General features: G+C 34.3%; 1 protein-coding gene and 1 long non-coding RNA gene across 14 annotated transcripts in view; both read right to left on the bottom strand.

Moving 5' to 3' along the window:
* PDE1A (phosphodiesterase 1A) overlaps positions 1-18,731 on the bottom strand; it is a 346,020-nt gene that overhangs the window by 222,392 nt on the left and 104,897 nt on the right. The gene's annotated exons all lie outside the window — the stretch shown is intronic.
* LOC110257054 lies at positions 392-15,884 on the bottom strand. Its single transcript, XR_002339226.1, has 2 exons — positions 9,091-15,884; positions 392-6,951 (listed from the first exon to the last, which is right to left on the bottom strand). It is a non-coding gene; the product is annotated as an uncharacterized LOC110257054 (long non-coding RNA).

Genomic DNA, 18,731 nt, shown 5'->3' on the forward strand with positions numbered 1-18,731 from the left:
TTTTTTAGTGAAACTATTCTAATGTAGAATTTTAACATGCTCACTTTTTCAACATTAATATATTTTAGCAATATTTTCAGATTAATACAGAAATTTATTTCATTTTTAATAGCTATGGAATAGCTTGACCATAGGATAATTTATAATAATTAGTACTAATTGATTTTAATCTTTAATACCTTGTCCATATCACTGAACACATTTCCATCAAGATGTTTGTGCTTTTCCCATGATTAAATGAAAAGTGTCCTTAATGCATAGCAGATACTGAGCAAACTAAAAATTTCCTTTTTCTTTTCCTAAGCATTGTTTCAAGTTAGCAACCTCTCTGACATGGTGGCAATAGATTTTTACATTTTATTTTCTTTCTTTCTTTTTTTTTTTTTTTTGCCTTTTCTCTTTTTAGGGTTGCCCCTGCGGCATATGGAGGTTCCCACGCTAGGGGTCTAATTGGAGCTGTTGCCGTCGGCCTACACCAGAGCTACAGCAATGCCAGATGGGAGCTGCGTCTGCGACCTACACCACAGCTCATGGCAACATCAGATCCTTAACCCACTGAGCGAGGCCAGGGATCAAACCGGCAACCTCATTCATTGTTCCTAGTCAGATTCATTTCCACTGCGCCATGATGGGAACTCCAGATTTTTACATTTTAGAATATACGTCTATCAAGTAAAAAATGCTTGTTCCATTTTAAATTATAATAATTTCTAGATAAATTCTGTAGGAATAATGCTGCATGATGACGTGCCTTTGTTTATGGCAGCAGAAAGAGCTTTCAGTGCTTGCATATGATGACTGACTCACACCTCCTTACAGCTTTACTTGCAGGAGTCTCTGGATGTCACCCTAGGTGCTGTGGCCCTAATTAGCCTTTCAGGTGACTTTCAAGGGCAAACCCAAGGGGAGTTTTCAAATTAAGCCACTAAAGGACTAAGTGTAACAATGTTTTTATTCAAAGGAATCATTCTCTTGCAGCAAGAAGAGAAATTGAAATTATATATTTTGAGTTTGATATAATGAAAGGAAGGACAGGTTGGGGAAAAGGTTAGGAAGCTGAGTCCACAACAGCAGGCAAGAGAAGGACCACTTGCTGAGATGAAAAATGGCAGGCACTCTCTTGGTCCACCTGCTCTAAACCTGCCACAGAGATTTTTTTCCACAATGCTTAGTAGAAAATACCACTTTTCTCAAAATGTCAGAGCATTTCTGGCCTTCCAAGTCTAGCGCAAAACATAAATTACTACTAAAGGGGAGTTTTAATTATTCCACTGGTTTCACTTTTTGCTATAAGTCCTTATGAATCATAAGGGTACATGAAAAAACTGTACATCCTCCAAGGCGTTCATGCACAGAATATGACAAAAGGCCAATTTCAACTTGGGGTATCACATATCAACAAGAACACATGTTTTAAAAATTCATATTCTACAAGGAAAAAGTATGGTTTGAAAATGGCTTCAGTAAATATAGAGTAAGCCAAGTTCTATACTACAGATAGAAGTTCATCCAAGCCCCAAACCTTTTACTTTCTTGGATTTCTTTTGACAAATGGCACAGGAGAAGAGCAGAGGAAATCACTATGAGAATAAATAAAATTCTTTATATCCCATAAACTAAGTTTCAAGGGAGGTGACTCCTATGGCATGCCAAAGGTCATAAGACCCTTCTATATTAAAAAAAATAGAAGTCCAAATTTTTCTCTCATCTGACAATTACAATTTTAGTCAATTTTTCAAGTTCCTCATATCCAGAAACAAAATTCAAATACAGAATGGAACAGATATATTTTTACTGCTGTCATTCAACTTTCTTGACTGGAAATCATAAGCCTTTGGGGAGAGTTTTAATTAAATAATGTTTTAACTAATCAGTAATTAATAGAATTTCATTCTATTAAGGATAATAAATAGTGTCATTATCCTTTTGACTTTATAGACAGTTTCAGACCAGGAACATGGGCATGGTGTCTGGGGAGACCAGAGACAGAGCATAGATGAGGAGATTCAAAATGAGGTGCTAAACAAAAGGTAAGGGTTAGCTATCCTAGAAGATATCAGGAAGAAAGCACTAGGGCACTGCAGGGTGAGCAATCACACAGGTGTCAAAGAAGAGCCTACTAGAACTGATCTAAAAAAAGTACTGAGGAAGAAACCAGGAATGAGATGATAAAATCCAATCTAACAGATGTCAGAAACTACATGAAGAGGCAGGAAGATAGAAAGTAGAACCAGAACATCTTGAAACCATGGCAGAATCAAGCCTCATCTGTGCTTAAGTTCTAATTAAATTTTCCAAGCAAAATTATAAAGTGAAGGGTTGGAGATAAAATCTAACACTCCACTGTTTAAATGTGGTCCAGAAAGAAGATCAGCAACAGCATTACTTAAGGGCTTCTTGGCAATGCAGAATCTTGCAACCCAGCCTGGACCTACTGATTTAGGATCTACATTTTAACAGGGCCTTCAGATGAACTGCATGCTGTTCATGCTGTTCTCAATGAATTGAGAAACACTATGTAAATCCAATTAAATTAATCCTTAACCTCAGTTACAACAGCCAACTCACCATGCCTGAAACATCTGATGTGTTTGGTCTATTCGCTAAGCATACCCCCACTAAAAAGTCTAATCCACTTTTTCTTCAACTATCTGGCTCCCACTCCCTTTCAGGGTGCAAACTATTTTCTACCTCCTTCACAAAGTCTTTCTTGACTCTTCCACTTAGTCCTTAATCCTTCTTCTCAATAAATTCACAGTATTTCTTTAGTATTACTTGTTGGCAAAGAGTCACCTACTAATTTGTGATGCTTCCCATCTTAATATCTTGTATTACTATTTGTGGATTTGGATATGTTTTAGATTAACTTTAGGAGGCAGTACATTCATGCTGCTTGGGAATGGTGTCTTTATAAGGTATCTGAATTCAGTGTCATTCATTCATTAGATGAACATCAAAGAACCAAAATCTTTCTGATGCCTATAAATTTATGTCTGCAAACACAATTAAAATGTGCATTACAAATGTGCAATTGTGCACAGTTTATACCAAGACAGCTTAGCTAATACATGAAGAGAAGTCAATCTAAAAATATGTCTCAATTTATAAAATCAAGTGGTTTTTATGTTCTGTGTGTAACTAATTTGTAATTAGAAACATGAAAACTGAAACACTTGATAAGCATGTATTCTGATCTTAAAGCTCCTCTTATCTATCTTAATCTATCATATACTGTAGCATTAGAAAAATTAAAGATTCTGGCATTCTTTGTATTATAAAATCCTGGCAACACAGTCCTCTACTATAGTAAATCAGCTATCATTTACATAGTGAATTGAAGCTGGCAAAGAGTCAGGGGTTGGAAAACATTACAAAACAATGCTATGAGCTATTAACATTGTAAATTCTTTTAAATTCTATTTGAGATCCTCCCCCCCCCAACCAAAAGTATTCAATTAAGAGTAATATAATTAAGGGATTGGATAGTATTAAATATCTAATATAGTTTCTAAATCTAAAAGATCATGAAGCTGATTATATACTGTGATTTCAAGTACCATTCAGTTACTCGACTGCTCATTCTTATTTTTAGACATAAGATTATAATACTTATCATTTGTATTTTCTATTTCATGACTCTACAGGCAAAAAGTTGACATTAGCATTATATAATTCTAATCTAATTAATTTAGGGAGTTCAAATTTAGGGGATTAAATTTGATAACTGGTACTCAGTTCTAATCCAGAAAATGTAACTACTACAATTAACCGAGTATATAAATTACATGATTGAATTTGAAAGTTGAAAAACTGAAAAGAGATCTGACAATAAGATTATTCTTTACTGGATAATTCTGAAGACACTCTCCCTTCTAGGAAGATAAATTTCTGAATCAGAAAGTTACGGATCAACATTTAAGTAAACTACTAAAAAGTCATCCTGTGACTTTGCTGATCAGTGAGCTAGGAAAACAGAAATTTGTAATAGGTTATTTGAAGCTACAGATAGCTCTCCTGCCAGCCCACGATGATTTTTAAATTGTCAACCTATTCCATTTTGGTTTACAGAATAACATCTCTAAATGAAATTCACCAAGTTGCAAGCAGTGGGGGAGTTTGAATTTCAGTACATCACATAATAGAGAGGCATTATAAGTTTAGGCTAGTGATCAAGGACTGAGAAGTCAAGAGAAAAATGAACTGTTTAGTCTCACAATGTTTACAAATGAAAATAAAAGAAGACTGCTTGTCAAGGTCCAGATTAGGGCATATATCTTTACTGATTGCCACTCTACTCGTGGCCAACCTGTCCCCTATCCCCAACCCTACAGAACTACTGCACTGGTGAAAAATGTGTCCCACAAAATTCAGAGTTGCTTACTAATCACTTGTGGAGTTACTATTGTAATAATAAAACCACTCCCTTAAATTGATTATTTGTTCAACAGAAATTTTGAAAAAGCAAATATGGTAATCCAGGCTTGGTTTTGAAATAAAATTCAAATTCCTAGTTAGCTTTTATCAATTGTATACTGCAACTTCTCAATCCAATACTGTTCAACTACAAACAGCATTTTCACTACAAACTTCTATCAAAAATATAAAGTGCTCTTGATGGAAATTCACTGCCTACTAACCATGTAACTCCTGATTCTGCACTTACAATCTCAAGCCTATACTAATCTCACTCGTAATATGTGTAGGAATAATAATAGATGCTGCCTCCTCCCCCAGGATTTATATCAGATTTAAATTTAAAACAGTAGAAGAGGAATGTGTATGAATTATAGAAATACCCTACGTAGTTAGATTTGTTATTTCTGTAGTGGCCCAAAGGAAAAATATGAGAGGGGACTATCGTTTTTATCAAAACAAGCTAGCAGTAAAGATAGTCTACTTATGGGTCAATAATACCCAAATGACAACAGAATGAATCACCCAAAACTGGTGTACACTTAGTGGTAGTCAAGGGATGTTGCAACTATATCTGCAGATGGCATCAGCATGACTGAGAATAGAGTTTTGAAAGTATACAAATTTATAAGATAGAGTGGTACAGCCCTATCCTAGGATAAAATGAGAAATACATAGGAAATTAAAGATATAAATAAATTATTATTCTTCTACTTCTCCAGTATCATTTATATGAGGAGAACAGGAAGTCAGAGCTGCTACTGAAAGGGAGCCTACTACTGCCTACACTGCAGAACGCCACCAGAATCACTGGAACCCTGCAACTCATGAGCCTACGTTCTAGACAGCATTTTGTTAAATGCTCCTGACATAAACTTAGCTGGCAGGAAAACGTAACTACGTCTCTCAGAGAAGATTTGGTTCCTTTCTCTCACTTTATGTCTTTAATTTCTTTCCGATTTTCATCATTTTCTGGCTTTCACTCAATTCTATCAAAAGCTATAGTCACCAAATCCTAGTGTCCTCAAATTTGTTAAAGTAAAAAACGTTGACTTATAAATATTTTCTCTTTTCAAGTGGGAAGTTTTTTGGACCCATTTTAGGTTAGAATATATTTAGCAAAAATATCTTAAGTTTCTGTGTGATCACAGTAGCTATTATTTATCAAATGCTTGGACTATTTTTAGCACTAAGTCTTCTCTATATATTGCCTCACTTTACCACCATTTCAACCCTATATGGAACTCCTATTATTACCCTAAATTTACAGATGAAAAAACAAAAGCTCAAGCCAGACCCAAAATTCCAAAATCTTTTACAGAGTATTTTTAGGGAAGCAGATTTTTAAAATTCTGAAGTTTACTGCATTTATTTAGCAGTTTTCAACTTCAGCCATAAACCTAAAGAAGTAATTTTGATTAGCAGTCAAATTATTTTTAGGTTCTTGGGCTCAGAGTAAAAATACTAATTTCCAGTAATGCTAGCAGACGAAACATGGCTTATTTTAAGCATTTGTTTATTATTCATTCATCATTTGTCTTTTCATTCAATAAGTACGTATTATCAACTGCTATGTTCAGAACTCTGGCGGAAACCAAAAAAAAAAAGTTGTTTCCCACAATCATTCAAGGTTTTAAAAAAATACTCTTAGTTATATTCAGTGGCATACTTAGCATGTTGGACATTCAGACTGAATCGTTTTCTAATACATCCCTAATATGTATGAAAAATTATTCTGGAAATAATCATGAAATGAGACAAATATTAATAATGGCCAGAAAAGGAAATGTAGATAGTAAACATTTTCTCTAATTGATATTGTATGGTATGTACATAGACAAATATAAATAATTTTTAAAATATATTAGAGATATTACAGAAAAATGAAGAAGCGATGGACTGATTTTTTAAAGGCAACAAAACTACATCTACAGGGTACTCTATTAAAGAAATCAATAATATCATAGTTTTGGATTTTGGGGGTTGACAATTTAGGGCTGCAGGTACAGCATATGGAAGTTCCCAGGCTAGGGACTGAATCGGAGCTACAGCTGCTGGCCTATGCCACAACCACAGCAATGAAGGATCCAAGCCCTGTCTGTGACCTATGCCACAGCTCATGGCAATGCCAGATCCTTAACCCACAGAGCTAAGTCAGGGATCAAACCCACATCCTTATGGATACTAGTCGGGTTCATAACCCACTGAGCCACAACGGGAATTCCCTATAGTTTTTGTTTTGAGCCTTAACTTCTGCACATTTTCAACAAAGCTGTCAAAATTGATCTTCACATATTCATCTTCAGTAGACAGTACAGCTAGATTTGTCAGACTATCTTCACTCAGAGTAATTCAAAAGATAATTTTTTACTAATTTTATTTTTAAACTATTTTCTTCACATGAAGCAACAGATATAAAAATATATAGAAAAAGCTTTCAAGTTAAGTTTGGCAGAGATTTACGAAATCCCATTTCACAATAAATGCTGTTCATGTCTTTGTTTCTTCAGGATTGATTCCAACAGCTTTCAAGTGCCTCTGTGGTAAAAAAAAAAAAAAAAAAAAAAAAAAAAGCCACTAAAATATCTTCACCAGAAAAGTCTGCATAAATTTGTATTATACTTGGTAAACTTTTCCAAAGTTTATAATTGCTCAGAATTGTTTGTGTCTGAGTGAAGTACAGTTTTTGCTTTCTTCAACACATTTTAAACAGTGTATTTAAACTAAATTATAGCCCAGTGACCAAAAACCAAACCTGGCTGACTGCTTCCTCTTGAAACAAATGTGTGTAGTGGACCCTGCATGTGCTGGGAGACTAGGGAGCAACTGGAATTTCCCCTAAAGTATCTCCCAGGAAGAATACAATGTTTATTAAAGAATAAGTAATATATGTATGTATATATAAAATATATGTATACACAGACACACTATATATATATATATGATATATGCATGCATTCCATCATAATGTATATAGGTATGTAGATAATTAAAACTCAATACCACAAGCAATTATTTAGGAGTTAGACCAACATGGAGCTGATATTATTTAGCACTGCTGACACACTGTAATAATAAAAAGCAGTCTGAGTTTTAGCAGGTTATTATTATTTTTAAATTCTCTATAGAAAATGTCAGTTCGTGGTGCCTGCACACAAGGACAAGTGCCCAGGCGGTTTGAACCAATGGAACTTAGTCAATTAATTCATGTAAAAATAATTTTTAAGTACTTGTCAATAAAAATACAGCAGCTACCCAAATATTCCCTCCATATGTTACCCCCACCCCCCACTATTACTCCCAGCTATTTGAGACAATACAAGGTATTTAGACTTTTCATGGATTGTGTAGTCTGGCAGATGTGAGTCTGAATTCTGACTCTGCTACTTCCTAGATGTGTGATCTTAAGCAAGCCAGGTAACCTTTCTGAGGTTCACTATTAATTTTTTAACTTTAAAAATACTCACTAGAATGACATATCTTATATACATACCAAAGGAAAAGGAACTTTCACACCTTAGGTGCTTATTCAACTTAATTAATATGATTATTCCTTAGCCTTGACCCTGCACCTGCCATCTGTTGCAGACTCCTAAATATTTCGAATTCCTTGGGCAGCCATTACTTGTGATAAGGGGATTAAATAAAGGGTTTATTTTATTTTCCTAAAATACATTTAAAATTAATTGTGATACCTTTCCTACTGCCAATCTAATTTCTTACAAACTGTTCGTATAAATGATCTACACTCACTGCCCCTTCTTTAGGACTACACCACTTCCTGCTTCTATTTTTCTAAAGGTCGCACTTAAATGTTATCAACAAAGATCAAACTATGGCCTTTGCTCATTCTCACAAAAAGTGTTCACAAAATTCAGGAGCTGTGAAATCCACTTGAGGCCAATTCACTCACCTTGAAGAGAGAAAACTGGAGGTAAGTGTGGTAAAGCCATGTGTCTCACTAGCTAGAGGCTGGACAGACACAGACCTGCTCCAGAGTAGCCCTTTTCTTCCACGTTTACTACTGGTCAGTTGCTGCCCTGTGGCTCTCTGGTGTCTAATTCCTTTCTAATTCTCCTTTTTATTCCTAACACTCACCATTTCTCTAGTGTATTTCTTTAACCCTTGTTCCTTGTCTCTGTAACTTCTCTTTTTTGAAATCTGATGTTTTCCCCTTCTTCAGCTAGCATCTTTCTTCAAGTGTCTCCTAAATCTGACTCCAGCTTCACTTCTAGATTGTGAATAATCTGCTAGAAATCTCCACCTATATGAAGTAATGGCTTCAGTGATTAGTCTCAAATTTGAACTCAAACTTAACTAGATAGCCAGAAAGATAAGCTCCCTGGTTTCTCCCATCTTCAGAGTAGATTTTCCATATGATACCCCCTAATGAATGGTTCCTAAATTTATACTTCATAAGAATAAATTTGCAAAAAAATTAAAAACTGTGTAATAAACAGCTCAACTAATTTACCATTCTAAAATGCACCCACAGTTTGTAACTAAGAATAAACATTTACTAGTGCAATTTATCTTAAATAAAGCCTGTATCTTGGTTTGAACTGTTCCTAACTATAAAATAATGAATGGCAATCTAAATGTGAACGTGGGAGTACCTCTCTAATGAACACATAAAAATTGCAATACAATTAATACGTAGCCATATAATGAACATACCTGGGATCACATGGTCTGTGTCATTATGTGTAAAGCATTTCCATTTCTCCAACTTGACTTCATGAGAATAGTATAATCAGTTTCATTAATAATGTAGAATAATGAGACTCACAACATATGTGGATAAACATAGAAGATTTAAAAATTAAATGTATGCCCATCAACTTCTAATTGTTCTCTACATTTACTTATAATTTCTTTGATAGATTTCCATTAACAGGGCACAAAAGAGAACTGTTTTTCATTCCTTTTATGCCCACCCACACCATGCTAGAGTCATTTACAAAGTGTATCCCCCTCACAGCTGCTCTAGCACTGCCACTGGGTTTTCTCTGAAGCTTTATCTGTACTCAGTTATATGGAGTTTGGGTGTCTTTCCCCAAATAGAAAATGCTCTAGTTTTTTTTTCTAACTTCTTACTAGATTATAACATTCATACTGAAAATTACATAAATTCTAAGTGTTAGCTTGATAAATTTTTGAAAATTAAATATACCCATGTTAAACAGGAGCTACATAAATAAATTAATTAATTAATTAAAAAGAATGTTGCCAGTGCCCAGAATCTTCTCTCATGCTCTCTTCCAAGGATTCCAAAGATAACCACTTTTTGTTTTTTAATACCTATATGGAATCATACAATATGTATTCTTTTGTGTCTGGCCTCTTTCATTCGATAGATCTTTGCGATAGTTGCCCATATTACTGCATGTATTTTTGGTTCATTATTTCTCATTACTTTATAGTATTGTACACAATGTATTTATGCCTTCTACTGTTGATGAGCATTTGATGGTATTTTGTTTTAGTTTATTATAAACTGTGCTTTTAAAAACATGCTAGTACAAGCATTTGATAGACATGTGATATGTATGTACTTGTCTTGAGTAAACACCTAAGGAGTAAATCTTCCAGGTATACATACATTGAGCATTAGCAGATACTGCAAAGAGTTATCAGTCCTACCAATCATGTATGAGAGTTTTGATTTCTCTAAATCAGTGGATTTTCAATTAGGCATGGTTTTATAGCACAAGAAATATATGTTAATGCCTGGAAACTTATTTCATCATCACAGCTGTGGGGATGTGACTGCCATCATGTGGATAGGGACCAGAGATGCTGCTCAACAGTCCCTTGCAACAAAGATTTGGTCTTAAAGGTCAATAGTACCGAGGCTGAGAAATTCTACTGCAAGCATCACTAGCCATTGGTAAATTTTTGGTTTTCATATTTTAACCATTCCAGAAGGCACACCATTACACTTTATTATGATTTTAATCTGCATTATCTGACAACTAAATATAATCATTTCAAAACCTGAGACTTAGTCCTTAGGTGCCAATCTAATTCAGGGTCCTAACGTAACTACTCCAAACTCCCACCTTAAACTATATAGCCCTCCTTTTCTCAATCTTTGACCCTAGAGCATAGGCCCTGGGACCTAGATTTGATTTCAAACTTTTCTACCCAAGCAACTTATTTAACTTCACTGAACTTCAGTTTCTTTATCTGCATTATAAGGATATGAATGCCCATATTCTAGTATTACTTTTACGATTAGCTACAATGTAGGTAAAAATCCATGGAACACAGTGGATGTTTAGTAGATATTATTACATTGGGCGGGAAGAATAAGAGTGCAAAGAAATTAGATTAGAAAGAGCACCGGATTCAGAGTTAAGGCTTGTGTTCTAGTCCTGACTCTGTCCTGACTCTGTAGTCATGAGAACTTGGTCAAAACATTTCATGTCTTAAAGTTTTCTATTTATTCATCTATGAAATAAGAGAGTTGCACTACATGCCAGGTTTTTTCAATCTGATTATTTTATAATTCTGTAAATATGACAAAGTCTCAGTTATCAACGAATTCATACTAGAGGAAGATACGATATGCACTAAATAATAAATAATTATATCATTTTTTGGGGAAGTTATCTTGTGGCTCAGCACGTTAAGGATTGGTTATTGTCACTGTGGCAGTTTGGGATGCTGCTATGGCATGGGTTCAATCCTCGGTCTGGGAACTTTCCTATGCCACAAGCGTGGCCAAAAAAATGATACCAATTTCTTGCAAATATGCTCAGAAATACAGAGCTACAAGAAAAAAAGTATTACCATCATTAAAGCCCAAGAGAAGAGAAGCTTATTTTTGCTGGAAGACTGAAGGAATGCTTTGCAAAGAGGAGTATTTGAATTAGGCCTTGAGGCCTAGAGGAGGACAGAGAGTAAGTTCAGACAGGAGATGGAGGATAAATATTGAAGCAGAGGAAACAGAGTGGACATAGGCTCAGGGAGGGAAGCATAAGACTGTAGCCTAGAACCTGTCTCAGGAAGGAGACAAAGTAAATGGAAAGTAGGTATAAAGTGTTTGGAATGCATAAGAGTAAATATTTCATTTGTTTGAAAATGAAGGATCATTGCAAATTATGGAATAAAGTAGTGACATAACCATGCCAAAGCTCTAAAGACTAATTTGATAACTCTAGAAACAAGGAACTGTGACAGGGAGGGGTGGAGATTAGAGGTTTAATATGGAAAATATCATACCATTTTAGAGAGGGGGAAGAGGTTTTGATATAAAAAGTCAAAAAGGAAAGTGGAGAGAAATATGTAATTTTGTAAGGACGTAACTGAAAGGACTTGATATTTGTTTTGTTATGGAAAACAAGAAGTAGAGCGGTATCAAAAATAATTGAGATTTCAAGTCCAAGTGACAAGAGGAGTAAAAGGACAGGGGAATATTTTATGCCTTCCTTAACAGCTATCAACAAAGCACTAGGCTTAGACCATTCATCTAAGAAATATTTCTCAAACAACAGTTTACTGGCGATTTTAATATCTTTGTAGATATTTAACACAAAGAGGGTTCCACTGTCAGCTTAGGAAACACTATCATATCATCCTCTTAATATTTACATTTTACATAAACCTAATAAGGTTATAGGAAATAGTGTAGTAAAATGTGTGTGTATATGTGTACATAAAACAACTAAATCTCATGGGACTCTAGTACTGCAAGAGACTAAGTTTGGAGAGACATACACAATATGCTCCTGAACTTACTATAGACTAAGCGTGTGTTATAATAAATCTCTTTGGTATAGATTAATATCAGGTATCAGGAGGCCATTCAGATGTCACTCAGGATATAGCTGAGATCTACAAATGTAAATTTATGAAGCACTTAGCAGAGAAGATAGTTTAGATTATGAAAGTATATAGATTTGCAAGGGAATGGAAAAGTAAATGATAGGATATGGAAGCAACAGACAGCCTATATTTTAAAGAATAATGAGTGGAAGAAAGAGATACTGAACTGTAACTTCATGGAGTAGAAAACCTAAGGGAAAAGAATGAGCATCTTCAAGTTAGTCAATAAGTTACGTATATGTCACCTAAGCATTCTAGTCTAAGTTAAGTCTTAAACATGGAATTTCAGACCTTTCCCTTAATATCTCAATCTTTTAAGGCAAAATCCATAACTGATACTCCAAGTCGAAGTCCTAAGGCCACTGTCTCTTCAGATTTAGACTCATAGCTCTAAGGTGGCCTTAATTGTTCTCATGTTTAGACTTGGAGGTAGAACATCTCAGGATAACACACTAATGGGCATAACCATTAGTTTTCTGAGTATGTAATAAACTCTTCTCACACAGGAAACTAAGCATTACGGGGTCTGGCAGGAGAGGAAGAAAGAAACAAGCAGAGAATGGGAAGGAGCAACAACTGTACTTTTTTTTGACATTGAAAAGAGAAACAACTTAAGAAATGAGATATAAACTAGGGTCCTCAACCAGTGGCAGCACTGACATAGCCTCCATTAAATGGGTAAGTGAGGCTCAATATCCAACTGGGCTAATAAGAGAGAGGGGAACAAAGTCTTGGTAGGTAAAAAGAAAGATTAAGCAAAATAAATTTTCTTTATTATACACACTGATCAAAATTATTCACCTTTAGCAATACAACTTCTGTATGAGTTTGTCTAAAAGCTGGTATACAGAATTAATAAGAATTTTTATAGAAGGTTTAGGTCAATGGTTATTTAGTAACAATAGCTAGTTAGCTCCTGGGAATGTCGTCATAAAGTGCTTTCCATTGTTTAAATAAAGAAATATTGAGAAATAAAAGATCTATTCTAGAAATACAATGTCTTTTTAATAAATTGTGTCTTTATCACTCTGTACCACAAAAATAAATATCCTTTACTACAATTTTATAAATATTTGATTCTTAAGACAGAGAAAAGAGCTTTATAAAGTATTGTATTGTTTGCCTAATAGAATGTGGGATTTATTTTCCCTCCAGAAAATAGATTCTTAGTAGGATATTTTAGAAAAAAAATTACAATAAAGTAAAATATTTTAAAATAACAAAACATGGAATTTTTATGGCACTCAAGAATGATCTTAAATACATTAAAATAAAATGCCATCAAAACATTAGACTGTTTACAGAAAGTAAAGCCTAAAAGAGATTAATAAGGTGGCTACTGTCAAATTATATTTTAATCATTTCTATTAATGAAATCATAATGAAGTCACAGTGAAATATAGTTGTGGTCTTACACAATCTAGAAGCCACATCCTTCAGGATCTGCGAGAGTCTCTGTTACTTAGTGAAATGCAGTTTATAATGGTAGAAACAAATCTCTTCTGTTTAGAAATACGTTCAAAGTAACTGAGTGAACTTTATCTTTCTATTTCCTCCTCTTTCTTTACTTCTTCTATAGGCAGTATTCTATATCCTAAAATTCATAGTGAGGGCCTCATGTGTGACATGTCAAGCCTCTGTCTGTACAGTCATCACAGTAAATTATGTGGCTCAAACAACACATGGTAATTTACTTTGTTTTTTTTGTTTGTTTTGTTTCTTCACTGTTAGAGAAGAAAATGCTCATGTATAACATATATTTTAAATAATTTTGAGTAGCTAAATTTTTTTTAATGATTCAAGTGATTTCGTTGCCAAGTGAGAATGGGTTATACCTTGAGGAACAATTGTATAGCTGGCCTGACATATACAGTAAGGTCTCCTAACATTATTTGCTATAAAGATACAATCTGTAATGGAAGCCACACTTAATTGCTTGTTCTTAACATCAGTACTCTGACTTGCTGTGACCACTTGAGTTTCAATTTCTTTCTTCACCTATGAAATAGGGATTTATAGTTTTCCTTCTATTTCATAAGGATACTGTGTGAGCGAATAGTATAACAAATGTAAAAACAATTTTTTAAACCTTTGATATTGGATTCTACACAAGCATAAAACCATCACTAATCAAACTGATGTTATTTGTAGATTTTGAATAGTCTTCAGTTCATCAAGCGTGAATTCAAGGGCAGTGCTTTTTTAAAAAGCACAAGAGCTGGGTAAAACGCTGCCAAACTTGTGTGTACAGTGATACCTGGGTGTGATAATCCACACATAACTCCCATCTGTTATTTCTTAATTTGCCCTCAGCTGTTTCAATAATGTGACATTGTTCATCATTTCTCAAATCTTTTCAAAATATTTCTTTTCCTTTTTTTACAATTCACACCATCCCAGTTATGTAATAGAACATTAACTATTCTCTTAACTAGGCAACTTTTTTTGCCTATGCCTCTCGAAAAGTAGATAAAAATGTTAACTTTGGAGAAATGTCCGGGGGTCAGACTATATTCTAGAAAATATAAATAAGAAAGGAAATAATTAAAGCAGGAAAAAATACTAGCTAAAACAATTTCAGAAAAATAAAAAGCCAATTGGGGGAAAATTCAGGGGAACAAAAATTTGTACCTTGAAACATTATTTTCTGAAAATACTAATAAGCATCAAACGGAAATAAAATATATTTGGGGGCATACTGGAGTTAATAAACTTGTTTTACTGCAAAAATTCTAATATTCCTTGTAATATCTAAGAGGACTATGAGTGTCACAGGCAGTATTTCCCAAACTTAACTGATGCTTTTGTTCAGAGTATTGCAGTGGAATAGTGTTCTATGATGAAATATCATTTTGGATATACTGAGCCCAGGAGCTTGGTTCATCAGGTTGTCAATTTTAACAACAGATCAGATGGATGGCAGTACATACTCACAAAATAAATGCAGTATAGCCCAGGACTCACTGGCTCCAACCAACCTTTCAGCCATACATCTTTCCACATGCAGAAGCTCAGCTCTCTGCTGGCCATTCAGGAATTCTCCCTTTCAGCAAAACTCTCCCAAACACTTCAAGCACTTCTGTATTCTCATGCCTTTGCTTATGCTATGCCATCTTCTTGATATCCTTTCTTTCTTTTACCTGCCTGTCAAAAGCCTAATCGTCCTTTAATATTCATCTTCAAACAGACCTCCCTCTTCCGTGTGCTTCTCTCTAAGGTAGTAGTTCTCAAACTTGGCTATACTTAAAAAATACCTAGAGAGTTTTAAAAAACACAGATTCCTGAGTCTCAACAATCAATTTTGATATCATAGGCCTACCCAAGTGTCAGGATTTTTAATTACCCCGTGATTGTAAGACACAGCCAATGCTGAGAACCATTGCTTTGGAGTCCACGGTAATTTGTCTCTGTACGTAGACCTACATCCTAAAAAAAGGGCTTAAGATTTTTTAGAAGAGAAACTTAGCCCTCTTCATATTCATTGGTCCTCTGTACCAACAGATAGATATTTAGATGCAAATTATTCCATTGCAAATTATTACATTTAGAATGGATGAGCAGTGAGGTCCTACTGTACAGCACAGGGAACTATATCAGTCTCATGATGGAAGACAGTATGAGAAAAAGAATGTATATATGTGTGTGTGTGTGTCTGTGTATATATATATATATATACACACATATACATATATGACTGGGTCACTATGCTGTACAGCAGAAATCGACACAACACTGTAAATCATCTATACTTTAATAAAAAAATAAAAAATAAAAGAAAATACCGTATGATGTCACCTATATGTGGAAACTAAAACAAAACAAAAAACAAGCTCAATATATGCAGCACATATATTGGTGGTTGCCAGAGGTGGGGCAAAGAGGCAAAGGGATATAGTTCCTTAAATAAAATATATTACCTGTTTATTTAATTAATGAAATTTATTTCACTTGAAAAAAATTATTTGGCTTACATTTCCAATGTTGATGCTAATCTTATCAAGGTTTTCCAAATTACTCTGCTCTTCCATTCCTATTGTATGTAAATTGCATCATTAAACAAAGTGGCTCCCACCCTAGCAATGAATCAGCGCAGAGTGCAGAGCAAGTAGAAATAAGCAAAGCTTTCTACTCCCAGACCTACTGAAGCAGAATCTCTGAGGTTAGGACTTCAGATATTTGTTTTGTTTTAGTTTAGTTTAGTTTAACTCAGTTTAATATTTTTAGCTGCAATTCTAATGTCAATAGCATACAGATTCATTTTGTGATCACTGATTTTAAAAATAAATTTTATAATTTGTAGTTTTTACTAAAACATTTACTCATTATAGTAGTGTCTGGGAGGGTTCAGTAATAGAAAACAATATCACAAATCTATTCCATAAAGAATAAATAATTTTTAAAAGATAATAATGATAAATCCCTATAGAATATCCATTATTGATGAAACTCAAATATGATTCAAATGCATAAGAAAGTACTATTTTACTTTACTATTTACAAGGTCTTCTTTCCATGTCATAGTTTTAGTAGAATTGGAATTAAATTGCCCAAATTTATAATTAACCATATTCAGTTTTTATTAAAATAGCTAATTTTCTCAAGTCCGTTAGCATGACATTTGGTAAAAATCAATTCTCCAAAAGGAATTAGGAAAGTACAGGACATCATTATGGGTGTAATAGCTCATGTTTTAGGCAATCAGTTTAAACTTTTTAACTTTCAACTTTTTTAAACTTTTAAACCAGGAATCTTAGGCATGCTATTACCCTGGAGTCAGGTGACCCACATTTGACCCATCAGTCAGTTAAGGGTTAACTGAACTTCACTACTCTGTTAATATGTATTTTTTCCTATTCTCCCAGGTCACCCAGATAACTTTAACAGCATGAAAGAAAAATTCACATTACTGCTGTCTCTCCAATGGCTGAATGAACTGTGGATTAACTAAAGGAAAGAAAAATCAGAAAGAGCATAAGAACTTCAGGATAGCATTAATTGTATTAATTAACCCAGTTGTACATATGTTCCTTTATTGATGGCCTCCCCCACCAGCTCTGGGCTTGGCTATATAACTTTTTGATTTTTCCAATGGAACAGTCAGAGCCTTGAAAAAGTATGAGTTTATGCTTCTTCTTATGGATTTCTATTATTACTGTGGGGACATGTCTTGGCCAACCTGCTGGAGAGATAAGAGGGACACATGGAAGAAACCCAAGTTGTATAACCAACAAACTCACAGCAAACTCTCTATCTGGCCCCAGATGCATGAGAACGTTCCATTGATATCAACCCAGTTTGGCACAGATCACAGAACCACCCAGCTAACCTACTAAACATGTTGTTTTAAGTCCCTATGCTTTAGGGAGATTTATAAATGGCAATAGCTGACAAAATTGTCTTCAGTGTTTAAAAGGCTGCCTATGAAAGAAAGCATTGGGACCTTCCTGTTCCAGTTCTAAGAGAAGGAAAAAAAGGTTACACTGATGGGAAGACAGTTTTCCATGTGAGAAAGTACCTTCTAACAAGTCATAGTGGTTGAAAGATAGGGCTTATAAGCATTTAATTCCCTGATTCTAGAATACTTCAAGTTGAGGCTAAAATGAATGCATTTTATTCATTCAATGATAATAAATTTCTTCATATATTCCTTTAATGCTACAGTTATTTACAGATTATCAGTACAAGTATGATGTAGAATATATTGTTTTTCTCATTTTCTAACTGGCATTAGAAACAAAGATCAAGTACCCGTTCTTCTAGTAATTCTCCTGAGGTAGCTGCCAGAGTTTTCAGCCACGATTTACTGACCATCATGCACCCTGAAAATGGATAGATAACCACTATGTGGAGCTAACAAAACACATTATTCATTCCATCATTCATTCACTTTAAGGTTCACCAGCTAACAGTTGGCAGTTGGATTCTGTTTAGTCTGTCAGTGTTTTTAAAAATGTGAAACCAAACGTTTTTTTTTGTTTTCCAACTATTATATTCCAAACACTTCCCATTTCAAACATTTACAGTAATGACCTGGTCCCCTTAGGTATTTAAGTTTAAAGTCTGGGTAAGTTCTTACTTATGACTCACATTCTACCAAAAGTTACAGGAAACACAAAGATTCAATATGGATTCTAGCTTCAGGAATCCTACAGTTTTGTAGGAGAGTTGATCCCCTTACTCAAGTGACTATAATTAGCTGAAATGAAATATGCAGTAAAAGAGATGCAGATAAAATGATGTGGGATCATAGTTTAGAAACAATTGGATACAGCTGTACTAAGAAGCTAATTCTTAAATAGTGAGGGCTCAGAAATTATCAAGGATCTCTCTTTTTTTTCTTTTATGTTGGCTTTCAAAGACATTATCACTGGAATGGTTATAAGCATCTGAAATCTTCATTAGAACTCAAATAATCAGAACTCAAACTGGTCTCTAAACAATTTGTCCCAAGCTCTTTGATCCTTAAAAATGTCAAATTAAATATTCAC

This window comes from Sus scrofa, chromosome 15, assembly GCF_000003025.6.
Source record: "Sus scrofa isolate TJ Tabasco breed Duroc chromosome 15, Sscrofa11.1, whole genome shotgun sequence".
In the NCBI taxonomy this organism is placed as follows: domain Eukaryota; kingdom Metazoa; phylum Chordata; class Mammalia; order Artiodactyla; family Suidae; genus Sus; species Sus scrofa.